The sequence below is a fragment of the Apus apus genome, chromosome 1 (assembly GCF_020740795.1).
Source record: "Apus apus isolate bApuApu2 chromosome 1, bApuApu2.pri.cur, whole genome shotgun sequence".
NCBI classification, from domain to species: Eukaryota; Metazoa; Chordata; class Aves; order Apodiformes; family Apodidae; genus Apus; species Apus apus.
This window is the reverse complement of record NC_067282.1, coordinates 173076458-173102987: the sequence shown is the minus strand read 5'-3', so window position 1 is coordinate 173102987 and position 26530 is coordinate 173076458. Positions and strand designations below refer to the sequence as shown.

General features: G+C 37.2%; 1 long non-coding RNA gene across 1 annotated transcript in view; it reads right to left on the bottom strand.

The window, feature by feature from the left end:
• Positions 1-25906, bottom strand: part of LOC127390703 (uncharacterized) — a 34419-nt gene extending 8513 nt beyond the window's left edge. The window contains exons 1-3 of the long non-coding RNA XR_007890916.1: positions 25791-25906; positions 24357-24468; positions 9836-9884 (exon numbers count right to left, since the gene is read on the bottom strand). This is a non-coding gene — a long non-coding RNA (uncharacterized LOC127390703). The remainder of the gene's footprint in view (positions 1-9835; positions 9885-24356; positions 24469-25790) is intronic.
• Between the last annotated feature and the right edge of the window lie 624 nt (positions 25907-26530).

Here is a 26530-nt window from a genome sequence, read left to right as displayed (position 1 = left end):
GAGAGCTGGTATTCTGAGCTCATTTGCTTTCTGTACATGCTGTCCTACTCTGCATCAACGACTGCATTTGCCAGCTGTTTAAAATACACAAAACAGATGACAGCACTGTTTTAAATCCATACTCTGGATCAGACCTCTGTTTCAGATGAATCTGAGTGCTGATCTCCCACCCCCTAGGTAATCATTCTAACCATTGGGCTTTGCGGTATAGGACCATCAGCTACATAGCTACATTATGAACCTAATTCCTTCATTTTCATCATAGCTGTCCCAAAACAAGATACTTCTGAAGTGCAGAAGAAATACTAAAACAAAATGAAATGAAACAAGCCTGTTGCTTTAAAAAGATTTAGTAATTTTCGTGTCGACTGAAACAATGACTCAGTTTCCAAATTCAGAATAATTTCTAGACCCACAAAACCTTTATTTTTTTTTCCCTGACAAATAGATAATTTTGCAAATAGAGTTTCATTCAGCTGTGCTGATATGGGATCTAACATTACCCAATTTCTTGAGTCAAAATAGTTACATTACAATTTGATAAATCTAAAAAGATTTAACTTTAACTTAAAGTGGAATATGTACAAAAGATTCTGGTTGAGGTCAGGAGTTTTATGCCTTTTCTCCAAGTCCTGTAAACAAGTGTGAATAAAAAAATTCCAGTCAGGAAGGGTATAACAAAGCACAGACCAAACTCAGCTCTCATTTACGGATCTTTGACATCAGGAGGGTCACATCTGGGTAAACAGTAAAAAAAAATCAGTCTATATCTTAACCTGGACTGAACTATTTTTTTTTTCCTAGAGGAAGTTATAAGCCTTCAGGATATCCTTCTGAATATAAATATTTTGGAGACTGCTTTTCCCGTTGTTAGAATCACAAAATCTCTTGATTTAGTTTCCCCTGAGTTTATAGGTTGTATATATTTCTTTCAATAAAATAAAGCAAAGTTTTAAAATAAAAATTTAAACTTGGTATTTCTATTAGAAATCTGAAATATCAACAAGGTTTCCAAACTACTTTATATGCCTTACTTGAAGTTCTGAGTGAACCTGTACCAAAATTTATTTGTCAAGAGACTGATGAATGTGAACTATATTAATACAAAGCTTCATTAAGGGGCATATTTAAACTCAAAACCTAGGAAACATAACCCCTTCTGCCTCATTTTCACTGCTGCTTCAATTTAAAGCTCAAAGTAAAACATAAAAATAAAAGTTTGAGCAAACTAAAAGAGAGAGAGAGAGTAAAATAAATACAGTTCACCAAACCAAAAAAATTCTGTTAGATTAATGGATTTTATCAAAGTATTAGCTGACCTTTTTTTTTAGCAAACATAACTTTCTGTAAGCTACTTGGTTAATATATAACATAATTCTGTTACTGATATGAAGTAAAAATTAATCCCGGAAAACTACACATTATACTAACCTTATTTTATATATTTAATTGCATCTTGGGAAATAGAATAATAGCATCATAGAATGGTTTGGGTTGAAAGAGACTTTTAAAGACCATTTAGTTCCAGCCCCCTGCCATGGTCAAGCACACCTCCCACTGTAACAGGTTTCCTCTCTAACATCACGTCTTCGGTAAATTAAAAATGTTTTATCTGTAGGGCAAACCAGACCAATGAACAGATTCAGGAAAAGAAAGGAAATGAAATAAATAAATGGAGGTAAGGAATTAAAGTTAGGAAGAGAAGTAGAGTGGAACAGAGGAAGTAAAAGGAAAAGGAAAAAAAAAGACAAGGAAAAGGAAAAAGAAAAGAAAAAGAAAACAAAAGAAAACAAAAAGAAAAACAAAAAGAAAAAGATTGCTGAAAAGATTTTCAGCTGTCTGTTTCCAGGTTCAGTTCAGTATATAGCCACCCAAGCAGCTATGCTGACTCACTTGATGGGAAAATGCAAGGCCAGGAGCTAAGGTCTGGAGTGTGAAAAGAGAGGAGTGTGCCAACCTCACACTTCTGCCAAAAGGAACGCAGATCAGATCCAGTGTCAGGGTCTGACCAATTTATGAGAAGCAGCAACATTGTCATGCTTCAGCTGGGTCTGTGCATGGAGACCCCAGCAGACAATAGGCATTCACCAGCTTCAGAGGCAGCTGATGGGTCATTTTGAAGGTGTTGCTCATGCATTATTACCTGAAGCACCTAAAGAAGGAGACTGAAGTCCTTTTGAAGATCCATGGCTTGGTGACTTTGGCATACACAGGCATAGACATGACAACTTTCATTACCTGCACAAAGGAACTGGAGAGCTATGCTCCTCTAAGTAGGTCAGTATAACAGAGCAAACAAGCTTCCTAACAAATACTTGCCCTAGAAATATTTTAGCAGCAGAGGATTCAGAGTTTGTTTACTGATAAAATGCCTCAGATCTGTATGCAATGTTACAGGCAAAGCTCAAGTTTATAAATTCACAACACTCCCCCTGTGAATCATAGAATCACAGCAGTGGTGAAGCAGCTATCCTTGTGAAAATGCAGTTTTGCTTGTGCAACTGTAACTGTGCTGGGGCCTTTCTCAGCAAAGCTTTCCGTCAGGAATGGGCACATCTCTCCTTGCTTCATGTCTTAGGTGGGGCAACAGAAGCCTACAGCACATAGCTTAAGCACATATTTTTCCATTTAATTGAATCTCACTTTTACTGCAATGTCATAAAAAAGCATTTTCCAAACTGATTTGGGGCAGCACTTTGTTCTGGGTTGTGAGAAAAATATGTTATTTATCTTTTGTACATTACTGGAAATGTTAACTGCAATCAGGTAAATTCACTGGTGAGGGAGTCAAACTGGAGTTCACTGGGGGAGAATAGGGCAGAAGAATTTGAGAAAAACTTCTGTAAGAGGTGAAGAATCTTTTTATCAGTGTGTCAGCTCCAGCACTACAGCTTGGTAACAATGGGAAACAAGACATCGTATTGCTTACTGACAGCATAACGCAGCATGCTCTTTACACACAGGCTGGGTCTAGGCCATTTAAACCCTGTCTAGGTGTGGGTACACAGACTGCGATTTTTCTACAGTTTCTAGATGAGCAGGAAGAGAAAATTAAAAAGGTAATTTTGACTTTTTGAAGTATTTTTTCTGGTTCATTCTGTGAGTCTATATACATGTGCACATGTACCTGTGTGAAATAATCCAGTAGGCTTCCAAAGAAAACCAGGGGGATTTTTTTATGTCTCCCCCTGTTTTGCCGTCTCGTTTTGCCTGGTGCTTGGAGGGTGAGGAACATGAAGGTGAGCGGCTGTGAGAAAGCACAGCCCTGGCCCGTGGCCAAGGCACCAGCTCTCTCTTCTGGTAAAGCCAGGAGGATCCTCCTTCCCTGTGATTCCTGCGGAATCACTGGTGGAGAGAGAGGTTTTCTATCCTCTTACCAAACCCTTCCTGGGCAGCCACAGCCACATAGGCTGGGTTCATCTCACCTCTCCATCCACCTCAGCTGTGACAGTTTAAAATGACACTGCTCTTTGCAAGATGTATATGGTGCAAAGAGAAAAACGAGATCACTCAAAAATGTAGGGGCTGAGGTCTGTCTAACACAGGATGATTAGAAGCAGCTTCCCTGAAAGTAAACTGCATGTGAAAAAAATAAATAAATAAAAAAAATTGTTCTTATCCTACTGAATTTACCCCAGGGCATTTTTTGGCTTCATGGGAGAGACATTAAAGAAGCCTTGGAGTCTGCTGTGGTCTCTATTGGTTCTCCAGATGTGTCTCCTCAGGAGGCCTTTTGTCTGCACAGGTACAGCACTGCTGAGCTTCTGAGCCTCTTTTCGCTTCATTAACACTCAGCAAAAACTTCTTCCCACACCAAAGGGCTGCATAGCTTGTGAGCCAAAGGTACATTATCACATGGTTCCCCCTCCAAACAGCTCATGTTACTGTAGAGGACTGCATATGGAGCTGCGGGTCTGATCGTTAGGATTTTATAGTCTGTTTTTTGTCAGTTTAATATGGTTATGTGAGCACTGCTCAAGTCCCTGTTAAGGTGTTGCAGTATCCTGGGACCACGTGGTGTCACATTTGTTTGGATGCAGCATTGCTGGCTCCAGTAAAGCTCTTTGGGATGTTTGTTTTAAAATGTCTTCAGATGAACAGAGGTTCACTTACAGGCTTATTCAATGTGTAAATTTAGTTAATGTGTTGGTCCTGACCTTTATAGCCCAAGTTTTGACTGCTTTATCTATGGGGAAAAAGTAAGGAAAAAATTAATACATAAATTCTAAGCTTCATATTTCTCTATAAATTTCAAAAATGTTTAGAGTAGAATGCAATAGGAAGAAGCCACCATTTTTTTTACTCCTCAGAAGAGAAAGGAGTGCAAGAGCTAAACTTAGATATTCAACTCAGAATGTACAATACCTCTGTCATTCCTGAAAACATAGAAGAATCTTAGAGACTTCCACTTCTCTTTCAGTTCTTCTTTATTGTTTCTACCATGAATGTTTTCCTGATCTGATCTGAATTTTCCTTGCTACATGAATCTCTCTACTATATTTTTGAGCTCTCTGTTAATTCTGTTATTCTTTGCAGATTCTTTAATTTGGTTCTTCCAGTTCAGTACTGAGTAATGGATGTAATATTTCTTCTGAGCTCTCTACAGGCTTTCACTAAACAGAAATATGAGCCTGTAGGCAACTACAATCACAGTTCTGTGATTAAAGAATTTGTCTGGGGGAAAGAAACAAGGGCTCCAATTTTTGCATTATCACAGATCCTGCAATGCTGATGGTAAACTGTGTAGGCCCAGATCCAAAGAGAGCTTAGGTTCTTATAAAAAACTTCTTGCTCCTTTCAGCTACAAGCCTAACCTTTCTCCTACATTTCCCCTTTCATGCTGGCAAGTTTGCTGAGAGAGTGCCTTTCAAGTTGAGATACGCAAAGGAAATGAACAGTGGAACGAAGCTTGCTGCTGTTGATGAGACTTAAATATGAGACAGAAGCCAAGCTGTTGTCAGTCATGTCAACAGTGATTTACTTTTAAGCCTTTGCAGACCTAAAATTCAGGCATCTGAGCTAATGCAGCACTGAAAAATGAGGTGCTGATAGAGTGTGGGCACCTCCAAAGATTAAGCAGGAGCTTTCCAGAGCTTAGTTTTAGTTTCTTAAAATCTAAGTCTCACTTAACATCATTGCCTTTCTTGATCCAGGCCTTGTGATAGATGTGTTTCTGTAACACCCTGATTGGAAAGGGATTTACAATATCTACTCTCCCAAGTATCTGTTAAGTGAGATAATAGTACTCGAGTATTCCATGGGATCTGAGGCTGAATATTATCACAGAAGCTAAGAAAAGCTTGGATATTAATCTTTTTCAAACTGCAAGTTCAAATGAAAATAATACTTTCGAATTTTCTTATAACTACCTTTATTTTGTTTCTTGGTTAAACAGCCTAACCTCTAGATTTGCCAAAGAAGTAAAGAAAATAAGGCTAAACTGTAGAATCCATAACTCCATGGATATGAACTTTTCAGTAGGAAAACTGGGATGTATGTGGAGGTTACACTTTCAAGAACAGACATCATTTGAATAAAATGGTTTAAAGATCACAGTATTGGATGTAGTCTCTTTAATGTTGCTATGACTCATTTTACAGAGATTTGGCACACATTTTTACATTACATAGGCTGAAATATATGACCTATTTTTTAAATTTGAGAAGATGTGAAAAGTTGTGAAAAGCTCAGATATCACTAAAGCACAGGTTTCAATAAAAGCACTGAGAAGCTTGAGATTTTATGAAAACAATAGAAATATTTTTATTGCTAATCTGCAAAACTGATTAAAAAATGTTTAACATGTCTTTGTGAAACGTCTGGCACTTCCATCCTGGAAATACCACAATCTCCTTCATGCTGACCTCTTCACAACCCTGTGTGTGGTCCCAAGTAGAACCCAGACTTTTACCCCTCTCAAAAAAACCAGCAACCAAAACATCTGGAGAGAAAGAGCAACTGATGCACTTTCCATCTTCAGAAACTGGTTGGATTCAAAATAGATACCTAGAGATCTTACTACTCAGACCTCATTAAATACTGTCAGAATATTGTCTCCTGAATTTCTCTGTAAAATATTCTTAAAGGTTATACCCACATTCTCTTTAATATAATAGAAAGATTTTGGTTTTGTTTTATACCAAACTCTTTGCATTCTTCCTGTCCCTTCCCTTCCCTTCCCTTCTCTTCCCTTCCCTTCCCTTCCCTGCCCTTCCCTTCCCTTCCCTCTCCTCTCCACCTTGCCTTTCCTTGCCTTTTTTTCTTTTCGTTCTACTTTTTTCAGTAAACTGTCAGCTGGGTGAGTTCTTTGATTTTATTTACCACATGACCCCACCAGCACCAAGACAAATGAGGCTATTGATACGTATGGCAGAGGGCAGGATTAAATAGCATCTGCTTCAATGAAATTTAAATTCAGATTTTTAAGAACTGATCATCAGCTGCAGCTTCCTCACACAGGTGCTTGGTGATGTTTTGCTTTGATAGGAGGCTAGTGGTAGGACAAGACGAAATGGAGTCAAGTTGCACCAGGGGAGCTTCTGTTTGCATATTAGGAAAAATTTCTTCACTGAAAGAGTGGTGAGGCATTGGAACTGGCTGCCTAGGGAGGTGTTGGCGCACTGTCCCTGAAGGTGTTCAAAAAACAGGTGGACATGGTGCTTCAAGAGATGGTTTAGTGGTCACAGGGGTATAGGGCTGACGGTTGGATTTGACGATCTTGAAGGTCTTTTCCAACCTTAATGATTCTATGATTTTGTGAGACTGGAATATGATTAACATACATCTCTGCACCTGTGAATTTAAAAGCCTTCCTAAATCTACTACTTTATATATATCCCCATAGTCTGTATTTGGCCAGCCCTATTCAGGTGAGACAGCAAGTCTGGAACATCTAAACTACTTCTAGCACTTGAGACAGTCCACTCAGACATTTCTTCAGATATCTTCATGTTGCAGTAAAATTGCTGTAATTTTAGGAAGGAGTCCAATTTATTTCAAGGAACAGCACCAGAGAATATTCAATAGAGAATATTAAATGTCTTAATCTCACATCATGCTTTTGCAGACCATGAGCAAAAAGGTAGGGTGAGGTTCTTGTGGACAGTAGTTCTGAATGGGTGTTGGTGTCACAAAAATTTCTCTTAAGGACCTGATGGTTCTGTTGGTCTGATAGCAAGTAAGAATTTTAATATTAACTATATGTGGTCCTACCTGACTAGAGGGCTTTTTATAGCTCTGCTCCCTGTATAAGGTATTGCCTGGTTATTGTCTGCTGGAGAGTTTTCATCATGTGAAATCCTATTTGATCTCCCTAGAACAGCATTTAATGGGAAAGACACTGAATGATAAATCAAGGAGTGATTTCTACAAACAAAAGTGATGTAGAGGTGAGTAGGTTGATTATGGGAATAAGGGTTCAAAGACAAGGCCATAAACGTGTCCAAAATGTTGTAATTGCTCAAAAGTTAACATAAAAGGAAATGGCAGAAAAAAAAGAAATATCTCTGTTTTCATTTGCTTTTGCAGTGTACCTCTTGAAATGAAATAAAGGGAAAGCAACCAAAAATATTCCAGATTTTCTTTTGCTGTTTCTTTGCTATATATCATAGAATCATAGAATGGTTTGAGTTGGAAGAGACCTTAAAGACCATTTAGTTCCAACACCCCATGCATGGACAGGGACACCTTCCACTAGATCATGTTGCTCAGAGCCTCATCCAACTTGGCCTTGAACACTTCCAGGGAGGGAGCTTCCAAAACTTCCCTGGGCAACCTGTTTCTTAGCAGCAGCTAAAACCATAAGACCAAAACCACAAGATTCACCCAGAGCTGGGTACTGCACCTGTCATATTCTTGTGCTACAGAAAATACAATAGAAAGTAAATGAGTCACTCCTTCTGGTCTTTGACCAAAACATGACACAGGTTTTCCACATGTGTAACTCTATGAGGCCCTAGGCAAGACACCTTGTGCATCATTCCTTTGGAACTTTGTGGGTAGTATTCTCCTGCAGATAAATACTGGAAATCTTAAAGCACAATCCTTCCCTCTTCGCAGCTTCAAAATCTTTCTGGAAAAAGTTATAGGATGATCCATCTGCACAGGACTGTGTAACTTCTACGGAAATCCTGACTTGTGTTGATTTCTCTATGAATCCTGATACCACACAGAAAACAGAGGTTTTTTACCCTTATACCATTCTCCTATTTCCATGTTAGTGCATGCTGTTCAGCTATTTTTTTTCCTTTTTTAGCAAAAATCTAGGTGGCTGGCGGCTGCTCAGTCTGGGCTGAATGGTCCTTGCATGGTGCTGGGGCTTTGAAGAGAGCCACACAACCTTAGGGCTATTTAAAAGTCCCCAAATAAATCTTTAATCACTGAATGATGAGATCTTTTAGGGTTTCCTACTTTTCTACTTAGTCACCCTGGTAGCATGTTGTTGCAGCCTGGCTCTGGAAAACCTCCAGGGAACAGAGATTTGTAAAATTACACTGAGAATGTAGATCTCCTAGAGGGAATGTAACCCTGTAGGTATAAGTCAGGAACTTCTTATAGGGGACAGTCAAGCCACATAATAGGAAGGCAATGCCCTTTTTTACTTTATGATTGGGGAAAACCTTTTTTATCCCAATAACAGAAGCAGCAAAGAAGCTTAACAACTGATATTTTTGCTGAACATTGTTATTCTAGAGGGTGGCTTTGTAAAAGCATGATTTAATGACATGACCAATGGAAAATAACTTGTATAATTTTTTTTCTTATTATTAAAGTTATTGTTATTACTAGAGTACGGTTACTTTCCCATTTTTTTCTCTTTGTTCCCATTAAATATTGTTTATCCAGTCATTATCACAACTCCACGTGAAAACCTTTGTGATTTTAAAAAGGAAAATACTTAAAATGACATCAGAGCAGGCAAAAGAAAGGTTATTTCCATGTATGTTACTGAGCTTAACTTTAGCTGTTTAAAATCTTACAGCTGTGAGTGGCCCCCCACTGTACATGTTAATTGTGTTTTTTTTCCCAAAACATAGTTTTGGGAACAGTGAAACACTATATTTTGTTGGCAAACAGTTACAAAAATTTAAACGTTTAATCAAGCTCTGCTAAATGCTTTGGTTTATAAATTGTTCAAGAGTTAACCAGGATATTCCACACCAATCTGTTTCACTTTAACAAAAGTCTGGAACTTTTCTACACAGTGTTCTGTCCTGTGCAGTCTTCTACTGTTCAGATCTTGCTACTGTTATGGTACGATCAAAATTTTTTTCACTTACAGAAAAGCTTAAATATTATTCATGAATAAGCCAATGTTCCTCTTATTGAGTTAAAAAGTGTTTCTAAAGGTCTTCCCTCTTGCTCCTGTTACCTACCATAAGGAAGAAAATCAGGCACTGATTCACCTCTACCTACCCATCCACCTCTCTTGGCAAGCCTGATGCATTGGCACGGCTGTTTCTCTTTACCAGCCCAGAGTGAGGGGTTCTGATTTTGCTTTTAGCTTTACCCAGCTGCTGTTCAGCAGTGACCCCATGGGGATTAATCTGTCGTACTAATGGCAGGCCAGCCTGTTGGGTCAAAGCATTTTGTCATGTTGTGAAGTGCTCGGGGTACATGCTTAGACACATGGTACCAGCTGAGATTCACACTCCTAAGGAAGAAATGGTGAAACAACCAGTGGCAAACCTGTTTGATAAGCGTTCCTGCCCTCTCGTGGTAAAACAGTGTCAATTGAATCATTACGTATCACACAGGCTAGTCAAGCAGAAAAAAAAAAAAAAGGCTAGAAGAAGAAAATTATAAAGTATTTATTCTTTCATATTCATTCATGTACCTTTTGGTGTCAAAATTTCAGGAGGTCTTTGCAGTCCTTCAGCTTCTTCCTGCATCAAATGAGATTCAGAGATGTTTTAAGCTCTAGTTGAAAATGACCTGCTTCTACTTTAGCATGGTTAAAAAGCAGAGATTTTTCCAGTTTTATAACTACTCAGAGGTTTTATGGTTCTTTTTCTGACCTGAAGCAATCCTTATGGAGCCTTCCAGCAATCAGAACGTGAAACTGGGAAAGAGAAGTGTTAGAGTTGTAATTGTACCACTTTCAAGTTGCTTCCTGGCAGCAACGTAACTTTCATTATGGTGAAACACAATGCAGTGTTGCCCTGTATTTTTAAAATACTTTGGTAACTGTCTGAAAAACAGGCTACAAGGAATCCTTGTGATTATTCATGTTTTGCAAAAACCTATTCAGAAAGAGAAAATTATGTCTTTTTGACAGCTCCAAAAAATGGTACTCTGAAGAGACAAAACTCTCTTCTCTTTGGGACCCTAGATACTGCCACATATGCACTTTGGATGTACAGCTCCCATTGTATTAGCTTACCTACAGTCTTGACCAGGCCTGAATCGTATTCATACTACACACCTACTAGCCTGTGTCATATGATCTGGCAAAGTCATATCCAGACTTAGACAGGCCTAACAAAAACAGAAATATCAACTGGATTAATTTACCTGCTCTGAATGTTCTTCTTAGAACTTGTTATAGTGAAGTATGATCAGAAGAGAGGTTGTAGCTGCACACATTCAAGAGGATGTGCAGAAATACAAGAATTAGCAAATCAAATAATAACACCAGATAGAAAAGTAAGTACTACAAAAGTGGATAAGAAGTGTCAGGTAGCAACATGTCTATCTTCATCTCACAAAAATCTTAAATTACTTTTTATTCTTTCTTTTTATTTTTAAAGTAAACTTTCTTTTAAAAATTTTCTTTCTTTTTATTAAAAAAGACTATACAAAACCAGGGAGATGAGAGCTTTCCTGTTGCATCTAAGAAAGAAAAAAGTGGCTTCAGCTGCCATCTTGAAAGAGACTGTAAACTTTTCCAAGAAGGAAGAAGATTACAAAAACATTCTCTTTAGCAGAGACATGAAAATAAGTACATCAAAGAAAATGAATGTAGAGACAGATGTTGTACACATTTCCATGAAGAATGCAATTTCTACCAAGCTTGTTGCTGTGACTAGCTCTACATCTGTACCACACAGATCTGGCTTTTCTTTGAGAGGAATGTATTTATGCATTTATATACAAAGGCTCATTCATTAATGAAAAAATCTAGGGCCAATTTGTTCAAAAGGGACTCATGATTTTGAGATCCCAGGTCCAAACAACTCAATTGAATTTTATGTTCAGTCACATAAAATTGCCAGGTGGGGACACTGGAAGTCAATGCACGCAAAAGGCTCAGCTACTGGACTCATGCACTGGGTTTATAGAAGACAACTTGTAACAGCTTTGCCAACCCTCGCAATGTAAAAATAACTTAGTGGAACACCTATCCCAGTGAGACTCACTGTTGACAGAAATAATAATTTCTAAAATGCAAGAGCTTAAGTTTCAAAAAGCTTAGTTTGATTTATTATTTTCTGTAATTGGATTTCATTTCAGGATTGTCAGAGTTTCTTTGTTTACTGCTCACCACATTTATCTGGGCAATCATTAAAAAAAAAAAGAGACTGTTTTAAATAGCCTGTTACAGAACAACCCTTTTTTAAGAGTTATTAAGAGAGCGTGCTTGTTTTAATTTGTTGCATTATAATGGGCCTCAAAGTATTGATTGTATGAAACAAATTAAAACTATGTAAAAGAGAATATTATTATAGTCATGTTCTTAAGTATTTCATGTAGTAGATGTGTCATAAAATGACACTAAAAATAAAAAATAAAATCTGTCCTCAGTGCTGTAAATAACACTTCCTATAAAGCACTAACACAATTGTGTTACCTACTATTCCTTAGTCTTGGTCTGCAACACAATCCAGGCTATTGACCAAGAGACTTGTACAATATTGGCTTATTAATGTATCTTTTTCCACCAAAGTCAAATGTTTTTGGAAAATAAATCTGAAATTAATTTTTTTTATTCCCTGTGAGCAACTATGAGAACCAAGATATTTTGATATTTCAGATATGTCATATGGCTCTTAATTACCTTTGCTGAGTAAAACAGAAAGTTATAGGAAGAGCCATTTTGAAGTTGTGGAAAGTATTTTAAGAAACTGAGGTTTATCCTGAGTTAATGAGAAAGTACCATAAAGTCCCCATAGAAGCGTAGTTCTTTATTCAGCTCACCTAATTTCAGGTGCTCAGTTAAGATATCTGCACCAGAAGCCTACTCAACCAAAGTTCCCTTCAGTATTGATGGAAAGAGATAGATGCCCCCAGAAAGTGATTCAGACTGTGGGCTGAGTTGCCTATTTAAACTGCCCTCCCCTGTTGATTGTTAAATGTTTTCTTGATCTTTATCTGCCAGTTTTGGACTTATCATGGCTCTTCTAATAGAGATGTGGGCTGAGATTCATATTATTTAAACCTGCAGACTATACATTTGGTTTTCTTAGTTGTCAGATCTTTCAGTACCTGACCATGGATACAGGGATCCATGGATCACAAGTTGAAAACCATTTTCATGTAGGCAGTCATTACTAAGGCAATAAGGATCGACCACTGGATAAAAAATTAATTCTAGGAGGCACAAATCTGGATTTTTATACCTTGATTGAATGGAAGTAGATTACAGGGCATTGAAGGCTCACATTGAAGGAGAATAAGTAAAATGAAAATTTCACAGAATCATCATGGTTGGAAAGGACCTCTGAGATCACCAAGTCCAACCATCAACACATAAAAAAACCCCAAACAAGCACAATCAACCACACACACTCCACCATAAAACACTCACAAACCCCCCTGCCCCCCACAACCTCAGCCATTAGAGCATGCCTTGAAGGGCTACATCTACATGTTTCTTGAATACCTCCAAGTATGGTGACTCACCCACCTCCTTGGGCAGGCTGTTCCAGTACCTGACCACTCATTCAGTATAAAAATTCTTTCTAATATCCAATCTGAACCTCCCCTGCTGCAACTTCAAGCTATTTCCTCTAGTCCTGTCTTTATTTACTTGGGAGAAGAGGCCGACACTCCCCTCCCTACAACCTCCTTTCAGATAGTTATAGAGGGCAATGGGATCTCCCCTCAGCCTCCTATTCTCCAAACTAAACAACCCCAGTTCTCTCATATGATTTGTTCTCTAGACCCTTCACCAGCTTGGTAGCTCTCCTCTGGACACACTCCACTACCTCAATGTCATTCCTGTAGTGAGGGACCCAGAACTAAACCCAGTACTTGAGATAGAGCCTCACCAGTGCCGAGTACAGAGGCATGATCACTTCCCTACTCCTGCTGGCTGTGCTATTCCTGATACAGGCCAGGATGCTGTTCGCCTTCTTGGCCACCTGGGCACATTGCTGGCTCATGTTCATCTGGCTGTCAAACAGCACCCCCAGCTCCTTTTCTGCTGGGCAGCTTTCCAGCCACTCTTCCCCAAACCTGTAGCTTTGGCTGGAGTTGTTGTGACCGAAATGCAGGACCCGGCACTTGGCCTTATTGAACCTCATGCAATTGGCCTTGGCCCATCAATCCAGCCTCTCCAGATCCCTCTGTAGAGCCTTCCTACCCTTTAGCAGATCAACACTTCCACCCAATTTGCTGTAGTCTGCAAACTTAATGAGGGTCACCAAATCCCCTCATCCGGATAACTGATAAAGATATTGAACAAGACTGGCCCCAGAATTGAGCCCTGAGGGAAACCACTGGTGACCGGCTGCCAACTAGGTTTGACCCCGTTTACCACAACTCTCTGGGCCCAGCCATCCAACCAGTTTTTTTCACTTGTAACTCCCCAAACCACGTCAATCCATCCCTTTTCACATCTTAATTGCCTCCCTTAAGCATTCACAATAAGTTCTGTGCAGTTCCCAAATGCTCTTCTGCTAATCCCACAGGGAACCCTGAAATCCCAGGCAGTACCCCTTTGGGGCGATCCTCCTCACTGACTGCAGGTGCTGGTTGTCCCCAAGGCACAACGGACTGGGGCTGCCCTAGGAGAGACTTGGAGCTGGAGTGGGATCTCCTGTCTCTGACTGGGGCATTGGAGTCCCCTCCACCGTCGTGCCTTTGAAGCTGTGGGAATGAGATTTTCCTATGAAGGCCCAGCTGGAGCTGAACAGGGAGGCACTGGGGTTCCCTCAGCTGCTGTGCTCCTCTGCAGTCCTTTGTGCATGGAGGGCAGGTTTTGTCACATAAGTTAAAGGAGTTCAGTGACAACATTAACAACATTTAACCAAAATATTTTAGTTATTGGACTATTGAGTATTGAGAGTCATCCTCTGAAGTCCCTCGTCCTGCATCCAAAAATTCTTCCAATAAGCATTTTACAGAGTTTTGTATGTTCAAGGGGAAAAAATTCCAAAATTTTAATGAGGCAACTCTTGCTGTTGGAAACTACCCATCCTTCAACAACTCTAGTCATTTACCTCCCAGCTGGTATAATCAGAAGTGGATGGTTACGTTTGTTGCACAAGCAAGAAAAGAGAGTTCCTCAGTTAAAACCCGTGTTGACTTCATGGAGACATATTCTTTGCAGGGAGCTATTGAATAAGTCACATACCTGTGAGGGGTTTGCCACATTTCATGTAAAAATGTGGCTCGGCACAGTGTCTTTTACACTGCTGCACACACAGCAGTTGTGTAACCATAAAACATTGGCCATTTTAAAGAGAAGATTCATGCACAGCAAATACACTTTACCATACAGATTGCATTCAAACTGATACAGTGTCCTCTATGAGATGTGTTTTCATGAGCAGATCAACAACATTGAGCAATGAAACTCATACGTTTCCCTTTTGTCTGTATTTTGCCTTTATCTGTTGGTCTTCTTTGCATGTTGCATTTTATCAATGAAGTTTAACACCCCAAATGGAATGGATTATTTCACCAAAGTCAGCATCTGTTCAGCAGAAGACAAACACTTCTCATATCTGCTTGTCACTATGGAACTTAACTGTGGCAGCCTCAATATGGCCAAGATTTACTGGTCATTATTAATGGTGTCTACAATAAACATAGTTTTAAGTATAGGTTTAATTGTCTGTTCTCTAGACATATATATTTTCAGAAGAGTTTATATTGTTTAGTTTGTTTGCTTGTATTAACCTGTCCATATTATTTTTATATTTTTTTTAAGTCTGAATTTTTTACAACTGTAAGTACTGCTCATAGTCCATGGGATTTATAACTAGGAGTAAGAAAAATACTTTAATTAATCTAGATCTGTATTTGGTCAATGTCTTTTCATTAAGTACCACAGTGTCCCCTCCTGATGACTCCTGACTGTGAAATATTATTCTAGTGTTCTGACTGGGAGTCCAGCCCCTAGCAGAGACAAAAGAACCTCACTCATGCTTTCATGTGTCTCTACAGGACCACAGCCAAATAAAAATATTTAGTTTTCAGGCCTCTGGTCTTTAAGGAAAACTAATCAAAACAAAAGCAGTTTTCCATGGAATGCACATAGTTTTTGTGAAGAGAAAAAATTTTTTTGGTCAAGAGCCCAATTTTCCATTAAAAGAGTTTCAATACAAAATATTCTAGAAACCATAAAAGATAGCAATAAATATAAATTAACAGAATTTAAGGTTTCTTGCTATCTCCTTACATTTACTCACTCTCTCACACACAGATACACATTTACAAGAGGGACTGCTAGTGAGACTGTAGCGTTCATTTTACTTGTAATTTAAGGAATTAGAAAAAAAACAGAGAAGAGATGTTTTCTAAGTTATAATTATCAAACAAGTAAAAAAAAAATATTCTCCTGCAAGGTGTATTGAGGCAGACATCATTAACATGATATTTTACCGAGACACTGCTTCCTAGCTCATAATGCAGACATCTGTGAAAGATAAGTAAGCTTAGATAAAATTTTTAGAATATTAATTTACTGTATAAGTGAAATGTGGGATGATTATAGTGTTCCCTACACTGCTTAATGAGACAGAGAATTAGCTGAACTTCCAATGTGTCATACCTAGTAATTCAATGGATTATTAACTTTAATGCAAATGCATTAGGAATCTCACATTTAACAACATAGAAGTCCAAGAAAATTACTGGGAAACTTGTGAAATAATAATCTGTACATTACAATAATAAAAATAGTAATAAAAATAGTGATCTGTGTGTATATGTAAGTGTATAAGGTCAATGGTGAATAACAGCAAAATAAGCAGAAGAGAAGGGAGAAATAAAGATTCATACAATTTATAATGTTATAAGAAGAAAGAAAGTTTAAGCACAGCTATAACCCATATGGTTTCTGCTCTTGTCACTGGCTAAAGCTCAAAAACTAAGTAATTATTCTATGCCAAGGAAGTGCATAAATCATTGTACCAGCTACTGGGTAGGGCACATCTTTGCTTGACTCTACCTGATCCATCAGGCTTGCACAGAAGAGATGTTACTGGGCCTTTAATTAAGATATTAGACATACTTGGGATATTGCTTTCTAGGCTAGAATCATGCCTCAGGTGCAGCATAGATGTACCCAGAAAAACTCTGCTCCTCAGTCATGCCGTATCAGAGAGAGGTGCCCCTAAAGCTGCACAGGAGCAGCCACTAGCTGAACCCAGCACTGATGTGGACTGACCAGCTGCAGGATTTTCTGTGTGACAGACACCCAAAGTTCATCTATGCACCTCAGGATCAGATCTCACATGCTTAGCTGTGAAGTCCTTTTGGAATGCATGTAATTTTTGTGGGTGGAAAAAGGTGGTTGTGCAATTAATACATGGGTCACTATGGTAAAACATAAGACTAAATGATAACTGTAGTTTGCAGAGGTCCTCAAGAAGCTGAAGGGGAAAAAAAAAGCTGCTACTCTGACAAGGCAACAGATCACATTGTAAGTAAGTATACAAACCACCTCTTTTATTTTCAAATAACCTAGAACAGTGGTGGTCTTGAAAGCCTTTAGACACCAAAGCAATTGTCTTTTGCTAGTGTTCACACAGAGAGATCTTGAACATGCTGTCTTTCTTCAAAGTAACAGTAGTTGTATGTTGCAGTGAGAGATGGGACTCCTTTCCAGCCAGTTGGCTGCTCTCTACTTTGATCCTGATAAACAAAATCTTTCAGAAATTAGGCGAAGTAATGGAAAGTCTCAAGACAATGAAGCAAAGAGCTACAGATGCATGTTTCTGTTGTAGACTAATTAGCCAGCAAACAGGGAGTGAAATAAAGCCATGTTAGCTCATTATGTTTTATATACTTGGGATCAACAGAGATGATTCAAAAATTCCTTGGATTCCTTTTGTGCTAAGTTTAGGATAGTTTGTTTTGTAAATACCTGCTTATTGTCAGATATTTTGTTCACTGGAAAGAATCTCAAAGCAATAACATTTCTTTGTAATAACATGTTTGAAAATTTTATATAAATATTGGTCTTCAGTTTAGTGGTTTTATTAAAAACTACTTTATATCTATCTGAAGATGTCAATGCAATAATAAATTTGAATTAAGTTTTACATATGTAAGCATCTAAGCCCTATAGGAACATAAAGTGAGGTGAGAGTTTTGGACCAGCATATTTTTTATTTAGGTATTTCAAATAACACTCAGTTCTCCTGCTGATTTTTTTCTAGACATAATTGCAGCTGCATTATGTACCTTTCTAAATATTCAAAAGAAAGCTAGAAAACTTCATAATGACCAGAGTCTTTCTGAGACAGAAACATTTTGATACAGACTGCTGTTTCAATATTTGACCTTACTGCGGGGGCTGGAGGGAATGGGAGGACACTCATGCTCTCAGAATCTCATTTCCTTCAGTTTTACTCTGATAAATTTTCAATTTAAAGAGAAGAGTTCAGGGTGAGTTTTTTAGCTGAAAAGAATCAAACATGGTTCAGGAAGAAAAAGAACCACCCCAAGCCCTTATTGTAAGGTCACACAGATTTTAAAGCAAAATATTTTCTAGGTTTATTGTTTTTTCCTTCTCCTAATAACATTTATTTTTTACTATTCTGAGTGTACTAAACATTCTCAAGATTTTCGCATGTGCCAAAAGTCGATGAACATAACTATAAACTACAATAGGAATTCCATCTGTCCAAGGAAACGAACTAAGCAATGGCAAAAATACAGAAATTTCAAGGATCAAATGAATCACAGCAACAAAATCTTAAAAGTGTAATGAAAAAAGATTTTGAATTATCTTTTGAAGTAAGAATTGGAGCATAACTGCTTAGAGATCACTCCAAAGCTAGGTCATCTATAACTGCCTTACACACTTTTTTTTCTGTAGATCCAGTCAATGAGAAAGTCACAAACATTTTATTACCTCTCTCTAAGGTTATAAAGTTCTTATTTGTAACAATTTTTCTTGTTGACATCTGACCCTGTTCTACCATGTTGGAAGAAGGACTTTGTGATTGCAGAATATTAGTACTGAAGACCATAAAGCGTAGCTCTAGCATGAACCTTTCCTCCTCACAAACACCATGTTATTCAGCAGATCTCCTTTCTCCACGCATTTTGTAATAACTGCCTGTGCCAGTAATATAAATAAGCTTTCTCTCCTGCAGAGCCAACACAGCAAGGAAATAGTAAGCTGCAAATTTTGTTCTATCTTCTATATCCTCAACAGATTTGTTTAATAACTTTCAGCTGAATACACCTGTGCAATTCCGCTGAGGGAAACAAGGTGATGGTGCCATCCATAGAAGCTTAATTTGGAATTTTGTGTTGCACAGATGTAGCTTGGAGCTAATTTGCTTTGCAGAACATTTATAACAAGCTATGATAAGTCACATGAAAAAAAAAAAAACAAACCTATAATATCTAGCTTGATTCTAAGGAATGCAGAGGAAGTAGTCAGAAAAAAGAGAAGAGAAGGGAAGGGAAGGGAAGGGAAGGGAAGGGAAGGGAAGGGAAGGGAAGGGAAGGGAAGGGAAGGGAAGGGAAGGGAAGGGAAGGGAAGGGAAGGGAAGGGAAGGGAAGGGAAAAGAAAGGGAAGGGAAGGGAAGGAAAAAGAAAGGGAAGGGAAGGAAAAAGAAAGGGAAGGGAAGAGAAGGAAAGGGAAGGGAAGGGAAGGAAAGGAAAGGAAAGGAAAGGAAAGGAAAGGAAAGGAAAGGAAAGGAAAGGAAAGGAAAGGAAAGGAAAGGAAAGGAAAGGAAAGGAAAGGAAAGGAAAAAAGAAAAGAAAAGAAAAGAAAAAAGAAAAGAAAAGAAAAGAAAAGAAAAGAAAAGAAAAGAAAAGAAAAGAAAAGAAAAGAAAAGAAAAGAAAAGAAAAGAAAAGAAAAGAAAAGAAAAGAAAAAAGAAAAGAAGAAAAGAAAAGAAAAGAAAAGAAAAGAAAAGAAAAGAAAAGAAAAGAAAAGAAAAGAAAAGAAAAGAAAAGAAAATGAAAAGCCCAACCAATCAAGGAACAAAAACAAAAAAACAACCAACTAAAAAAACTTTATTCTCAAACTAAGCATATTTGATGCCAAAATCCTTGAGTGATAATGATATGGACCCACAATGCCATAAACACATTAATTTTTCATGATAGACCAGATTTATATTAAGAAATCCAAAGGTACAGATTAAACTGCTTCTTGGTCTGTTCTGGGCCAGTTTTTTTCACCACTGGGGAAAAAAAATATTCAAAATTTGCAAATCTAACTTCATATTTAGAAGGTTTGATCAATATATCCAGTATGTCCAACATGACAAAATATTGAATTAATGTTACCTTCATTTTATAATGAGAGTAATTGCTGAAGACCTAGAAACATTACTTAAGGAATCCAGGACCTTGTTTTAGGCTGAATTTTGTGTTAAAAATGAGCTATATCCTGAGTTGTGTGGTCTTGTGAGTATCCACTCCAGAGCCATAAAGAAAACTGATTCTTCTATACAGTCTATAAAGTTGTGTTCATTAATTCTCTCAGATGCTGTGATTGTGTGCCACCCTACATCTGTGAATTTTATAAAATGTGTTCAGAGGATTTTATTTGTCTGTGCTTGTCTTCATAAACAGCCTGACCAAGAACCTGCACAGGTTTTCCAGAGTCTACATTGCTGCTAATCTATGAGTTAAATCTACAAAGACAAATATATGCCTTGGAAGTGTTCCTGAATATAATTACAGACATATAAAATGAAATGCTAGTAATCACGGAATCACAAAATCACAGAATCCTAGGGGTTGGAAGGGACCTCGAAAGATCATCTAGTCCAACCCACCTGCCAGAGCAGGGTCACCTAGAGTACATCACACAGGAACTTGTCCAGGTGGGTTTTGAATGTCTCCAGTGAAGGAGACTCCACAACCTCTCTGGGCAGCCTGTTCCAGTGCTCTGTCACTCTCACAGTAAAGAAGTTCTTCCTGATATTCACATGGAACCTCCTATGCTCCAGTTTGCATCCATTGACCCTTGTCCTATCACTGGTCATCACTGAAAAAAGTAACCTTTCTTTTCATTTATTCAGCAGGAAAGGCAAATATTCTGACTGTGTTTCATGTGTCTTACAGGAGATTTTTAGGTTAAACCCTAGCCATTCTATGATTCAATGCTAAATCATGAAAAAAATTGTGCATATATAGATAACCGAAAGTCCTATACTTTCATAATGGTAGACTTCCATAAGTACTAGTAGAGCTTTAGTGTATTTATCAACATGCTGTCAAAGTAATTTAATCTTTCAATCTAGAAGACAGTTCTCCTATGAGTTTTGCATGCATGATACTAGTTCTGATATATTTAGTTCATTATATTTGTGTATAAACTGTAATCAGATTTGCATATTTCAAAATTGTCAAGGCACTTAATGCAGTATGAAACCTTCTATTGCTTTGGTGAAAGGGATATTGAGGTCTTCAATATATGGAAATATCTCTCTTCCAAATAATAAATATTTTTATTATTTATGTATATCCATCTATATTCCAGCTCTTTATAGAAAAGTATGAAGTAATTGCCCTGAGGTTAAAAATTTGGTTGAAATACAGTGCTTTTCAATGTGCTTTTACTTATCTGTCCCGTTTCACTTGCCTTCTATGATAAGAGGTCTTGTCAGGTCTTTCCTTGCCTTCTTTGATTTGTATTACTATGATCTTTTTATATACTCTGACCTTTTTATTAACACTTCTTTCAGACTGGATAGCCAGCATGATATACTAGCACTTGCTCCTTGAAGTATAAGCATTTGTCTTATGCTCAGCAGAAGCTGACTTGATTTCCACATAGGCACAATTTCTGATGATTGCTTTTAAATTCAAAGGTGTTCATTTGCTCACTCACCAGATGAAGCAGAATAGATAGTTAAGGTAACTGTATTGGAAGGTGCAGAAGTGTTGCTCTCTCACTGTGGAATCCAAGCTTGGGGATAGTTTCCTTAAAGCCTCAGCTTCTCCAGTCATGTAACCTTACAGAATTTGCAAAACTTGTAGACTTCCTATGACTCCAGAAGCAACTAAAATAAATGAAAACTATTTGGTTTACTTCCACAGTTTTAAAGATTTCTCAAGATTAGATTGTCTGACTCATTACTTTTGGACACTGGTTTGGCGATATTGATATGCTTACAATCCTCCTAGCCAGCTCTTATGGAAGAATCAGATGTTCAGTGCTCCAAACACTTTTAAAAATGCAGCCTATCTGGGAATAGACACGAAGAACAATTGGGGCATAAGCAGACAGAAACAATAAGTGTTTCAGACAAGAAAAAAATTAATAAAAATGAGGAACTTTATATACTGCCCAGTGTCACTTGTGCCTTCAGTTCCTGGATTCATTTCCAGTGCTGAAATCTGTAAATGCCATTGTTGAGCCACCATCCAAATTTTGCTTAAGGTAAGAGGCATCAGCACAAAGAACACAAGAAAAATTTGGATCTCATTGGGAAACCAAAATTGTTGAAGACAGAGCAGGCCAGACATCTTATTGGGACATCCATTCTGTGAACACCTGCATGGCAGAGTCCTGAGCCTATTAATTGCCCCAAATGAAGGTCAGAAGCCCTCATTTGCTATAGGAAGGGATAGGAGAGAATTTCCTAAGATCTAAAACTGTTGCAATGATACTCAGGGATGATACTAGGAAGCAGAATATTCTCCAGATGGTGAGGAAGAAACCTAAACATCTGAATTGTCATGTCTCATTGAGTACAGAAGCCATGAACTTGCAACTTTATGTTTCTTAGCATAAATGACATGGGGTAAAACCAGAATCTCATGGTTGGGTAAAAGTCATACTGCCTACATAATGATTTTTATGTATTAAAAAATATATAAAATGTATTTATAGGTCAATTTTATAGGTTAAAATATTTAAAAGGTACCTGGGGGAACATCTCAGTTATGAAAAGCAAGTATATAGTAGGTGTGGGTGCTCAGAAAGTGGCAGGTTACCAAAACCTGAAGAGTGAAGAGTCCTATCTTGCTTATTATCTAGTAGTCCAAATAACCAATAGGAAAACACAGAAATATAGGTTCTACACTCCAATAATTATTTATATTACTTATATATTTGCAATACTGCTATCTTCAGTCTGAATTTAGCAAAAGACATTTATCTCCATCTAAAGACACTGGCGTGTCTTTAAAAATCAGCTTTCCCACACAGATCTTTATCATAACATAATAAAAATGGTGATTTCTAATTATTAAATCAATGTTTCTTCAAAAAGACATGAACCCGGAAAAGCAAGAGGAGGCAAACAAAAAGAACAGCAATGTGGAATACACTTGTGAAGTCACAAAGTGGAAACAAATGAGGAACTGCTTTTCTTGTCTGAATAAAATTGATGAAAAAAAGCAAGAATTTTGGGGCAATATTTTATATGATAATGTGGACATGTGTGAGAAACTCAAAGCTGTGAGATATTAATAATTAGTCATCAGTGAGTTGCTTAGGCTTCTCTAAAATGGAAGTGATTAAAACTTCCAGTTTTAATCCTGACATTTGCTGAGTACAGTCACAATAATATAGTAAATTAATGCTCTACGGTTAGCATTTACTTAAGTCTCCTCCTCTGCTAGCAGGAAGCCTGTCTGGAAAAAAACTGTCAGTGAAATGGTAAGCTGTAAAGAGCAACATTAGTAAATTCCATGTAAAGAAAATATTTTAACAGTGAATTACTGCCAAGAAATTCAGAAAAGTGATTCTCAGCAGATGTATTTTTAATTCCTGATTTTGCAAACATATGCAGATGTGATGAAAATCGTTCTATTCTGTATGTAAAATCAATATTCTACATGTTTTTTTTAAGATAAAGACATTATTTTTAAATATTTATTTGGCTTTGGAAGATCCCAATCCTGCACACATTCATTACTAAGTAGAGAGCTTATGTCAAGTACAACCCTTCATAACACCAGTCTAAAATTTATACCACAGTAGCAGTGAGTCTGTGTGATGGTGCTTACATAGGAATGCATTGAAGACCAATCTTAAACTTATCTTTATTCACAAATATGCTAAACAGAAGGAACATCAGCAATAAATTACCCAAATCACACTGATCCAATTTTTTTCTGAGACAGCTTCTGTTTCCTTACCGTCCAGATGCAGACATTATGCCTGCAGTCCAAAACACTCCATTTGTACTGCAAGACATAGCTTCTCCTTTTATAAAATCAAATTTGGGAGCTATCAGTTTAGATAATATAATCTCTGAAACTTGTCTAAGATTTTTTGCTTTTCCTTCTGAACTGCTGCTAAAGCACAGTAACTTGCAATAGTTTTATATATATAACAAAATAGTAATTTGTGCTCAACATTTTCTCATTATTTAAGATATCAGTAGACAGTCCAGAACTTACTGGAATGGATTTTTACTACAAAGTTTACTCATATGATTTTCTTTGGCTTTTTCCATTTTTTTACTAAATCTATTTCAGTCCGTTTGCTATTTTCACAGCATGATGGACTGAAGTAGACAGTGAAAATAAAACAGTATTACACGTCCATGCAGTCAAGGAAGTTCTGGTTCATACAGACCTGGTAGGGTGTTAGTCTGATGGCCACCTCAATCTAAGTGTAGATATTTTTCTAAATGCTTTTAGAAATAGTACTACAAAGAAGTAAAGTGAGAAAATACTGCATTTAAAATATTCTGTTGCTCTTTTAATGTTTGTTGTGTTTTTTTTTTTTTTATTATGCCAAGAATTTTCTTTAAATGTTAGCTGCTTTGGTTGTTTCTTGCTATCCCTGTTAGAGAATACTACACACCTAAGATTCCATAGGCTTTTGCATGTGTATTTTAAAGGCAATATGGTTGTTGTGGCTTTGTTGCAAAGTCTAGCTGTTTTGTGATACCACTGTGAAACAAAAATGGCTGGGAAGTTTTGAGGGGAGATTGTGTATAGAAGGAGTGAAGTGATTCTATAATATTGGAACCATATTTATATTACATGTCGTGTCCACACTGAGCCTCTGGGATTTGGCCCAAGATGTTTACTTACCAAGTGTTGTCGCATCCACTGTTCCACATTGCCACCCAGCTGAGTCTGGAGCCTGGCTGGGGAGTTTTCTTCCTCTTCTTTTCTGGCAGACAGATTCTGGAGTGACACCTACCTGGAAAAAAATTACAGAAGTGCATCTTATTTTTTAAACTGGAAAAAAAAAGAAAAAAAAAAAAAGGAATATGTTTCACTCATTCTATCTTAACAATAGTAAATGACAAAGTCTCTGGGAAGTAGCCTCCATCAGAGCAGGCTCTTCTCTGCAGTCCAGTAACAGACAGAAGAGGGAAGCTGATTATTACTGTTACCCATCACTGCAAAGAGACAGTTTCTGATTCCCCCTACTCTGATGATCAGTGCTGTAAAGGTGTAACTTTTCTTGCCCTCACCAGTTAAGCCAAGTGAGACAAAATGCAGCTGTCCATTTGCAGGGTGATTAAATCTGTTGTTTCTCCCAGAGAAAAAGTGTCCTCCATGCTCTGAAAGCACACTGCACTTTCCTGCATTGTGAATTGCAATACCCGAAACATTATTCTTGTTGTGTTGATTTTATTTTCTTAAATGTATTGACTAAAAAACATATTACTAAACATCTCTAGATCCTGTAATATTATATCCACAGTATCTGTATTACAGTCTTCCAAGAAATAACCATCAAAATAAGCTAATGGTGTAATTGCATAGTTTAAATATACAACCAAAGGGATTTCTGTTTCAGTTTGTTTGTTTGTTTGTTTGTTTTGGTTTGGTTTTTTTTAGTGATGTTTATATCTTGGAAGGCTTTCTTCTTCTTTTCATTATTTGATATTACAAAGTCAGTACATGATTTATCTTAAAAAGAAAAAAAAATTCTATAATAATAAAAAAATGCCTAAAATAATGAATTATTTAGATTTCCTGTATTCCTGATACACGAGGAAAATTGTCCTATACATACAACTCAAAACGTTCCATCTATTTTCACCATGAAATGAAACATAATGACTCACGATTCTGTAATGGGTTTCATTTAACTGAGATTGTGCCAGCAGAATATGTGATACCCAGAGCTCTTTTTACACTTAAAGCAGCAATCAAGACATCCTCATAAGGACAATCACTGCTCTTCATTGAAGCCCATTGTTAGTCTTAGATATACTAATAAAATCTTCTGAGGTTAAATAGTTGGGAGAGTATGAAACCTGGGCCGTGCGTAAATTAACATTTGTTCAGTGGTTGACTTTCTGTTTAGGCATTGATGTAGGCCTAGACACTGAGCAACTGGGACCACAGGTTCTTGGCCTCAGAAGAGAGGCAGAGCTCTCCTTCCTTCACTTGTATTGCAAAAGAACCAGTCATTCACTGGCAGCCTTTGGTTTCTTCATGACTGCTTACAGGCACCTGAATGACTGCCACCCTCTTTGCTGCTCAGCAAGAACAAGTGAAAACACCTACCTTATTTCTAGATCTATGGTCACAGAACTTCCACTTTGGCTCTTTCTACTTGTTGTCAGTTTGATCACTTTCCTCCATGAAAAGTGCTTTAAATGGGAAAGGAAAATACAGTTATTTGTAGCACATTTTTTCTAATGTTACAGAAAACCATTAAGTAGTTTTAATTAGTGGCTGGTGCTTCTCTGACTACTTAAGGAAAATAAATTATTTGATCTAGAAATCCTAGCAAAGTAAAAGTAATTTTAAGTTGAATGAACAGGTAGAGCATGAGAAATCTGATGTTTTTCAATGCATTTATAGATATTTTACAAGAATTAAGTGTAAGTAAACAGGAATATTTAGAATTTTAATCTTAAGTTTCTAAATTATTGTAATGAAGATTACAAATTATCCTTAATTTAAAGGAGAAGTTTCATCCAACTTTAATTATTCTTATTTTGGACACCATGTGTGAATTAATGCTTTCAAAAATTATAAGGCATCTCCCGTGACTAAAACAATCATGATTTCCCTATATAAACAGATGATATTCTTATATTTTCAAATCTCAGGTTTCCCAGTCTTAAATATTTCTTTACTCCACAGAAAAACAAAGAAGTTAAGACTTTACTTTCTTTTTTAAAATCAAAGTGAGAAACTGACATCTATTGAATGCAATTGTCATGTATTAAAAATACATATATTTCTGTTTTGATTTAGATGTTTTTCACTGCATAAAAGCTAAATATTGTGGAATTGCA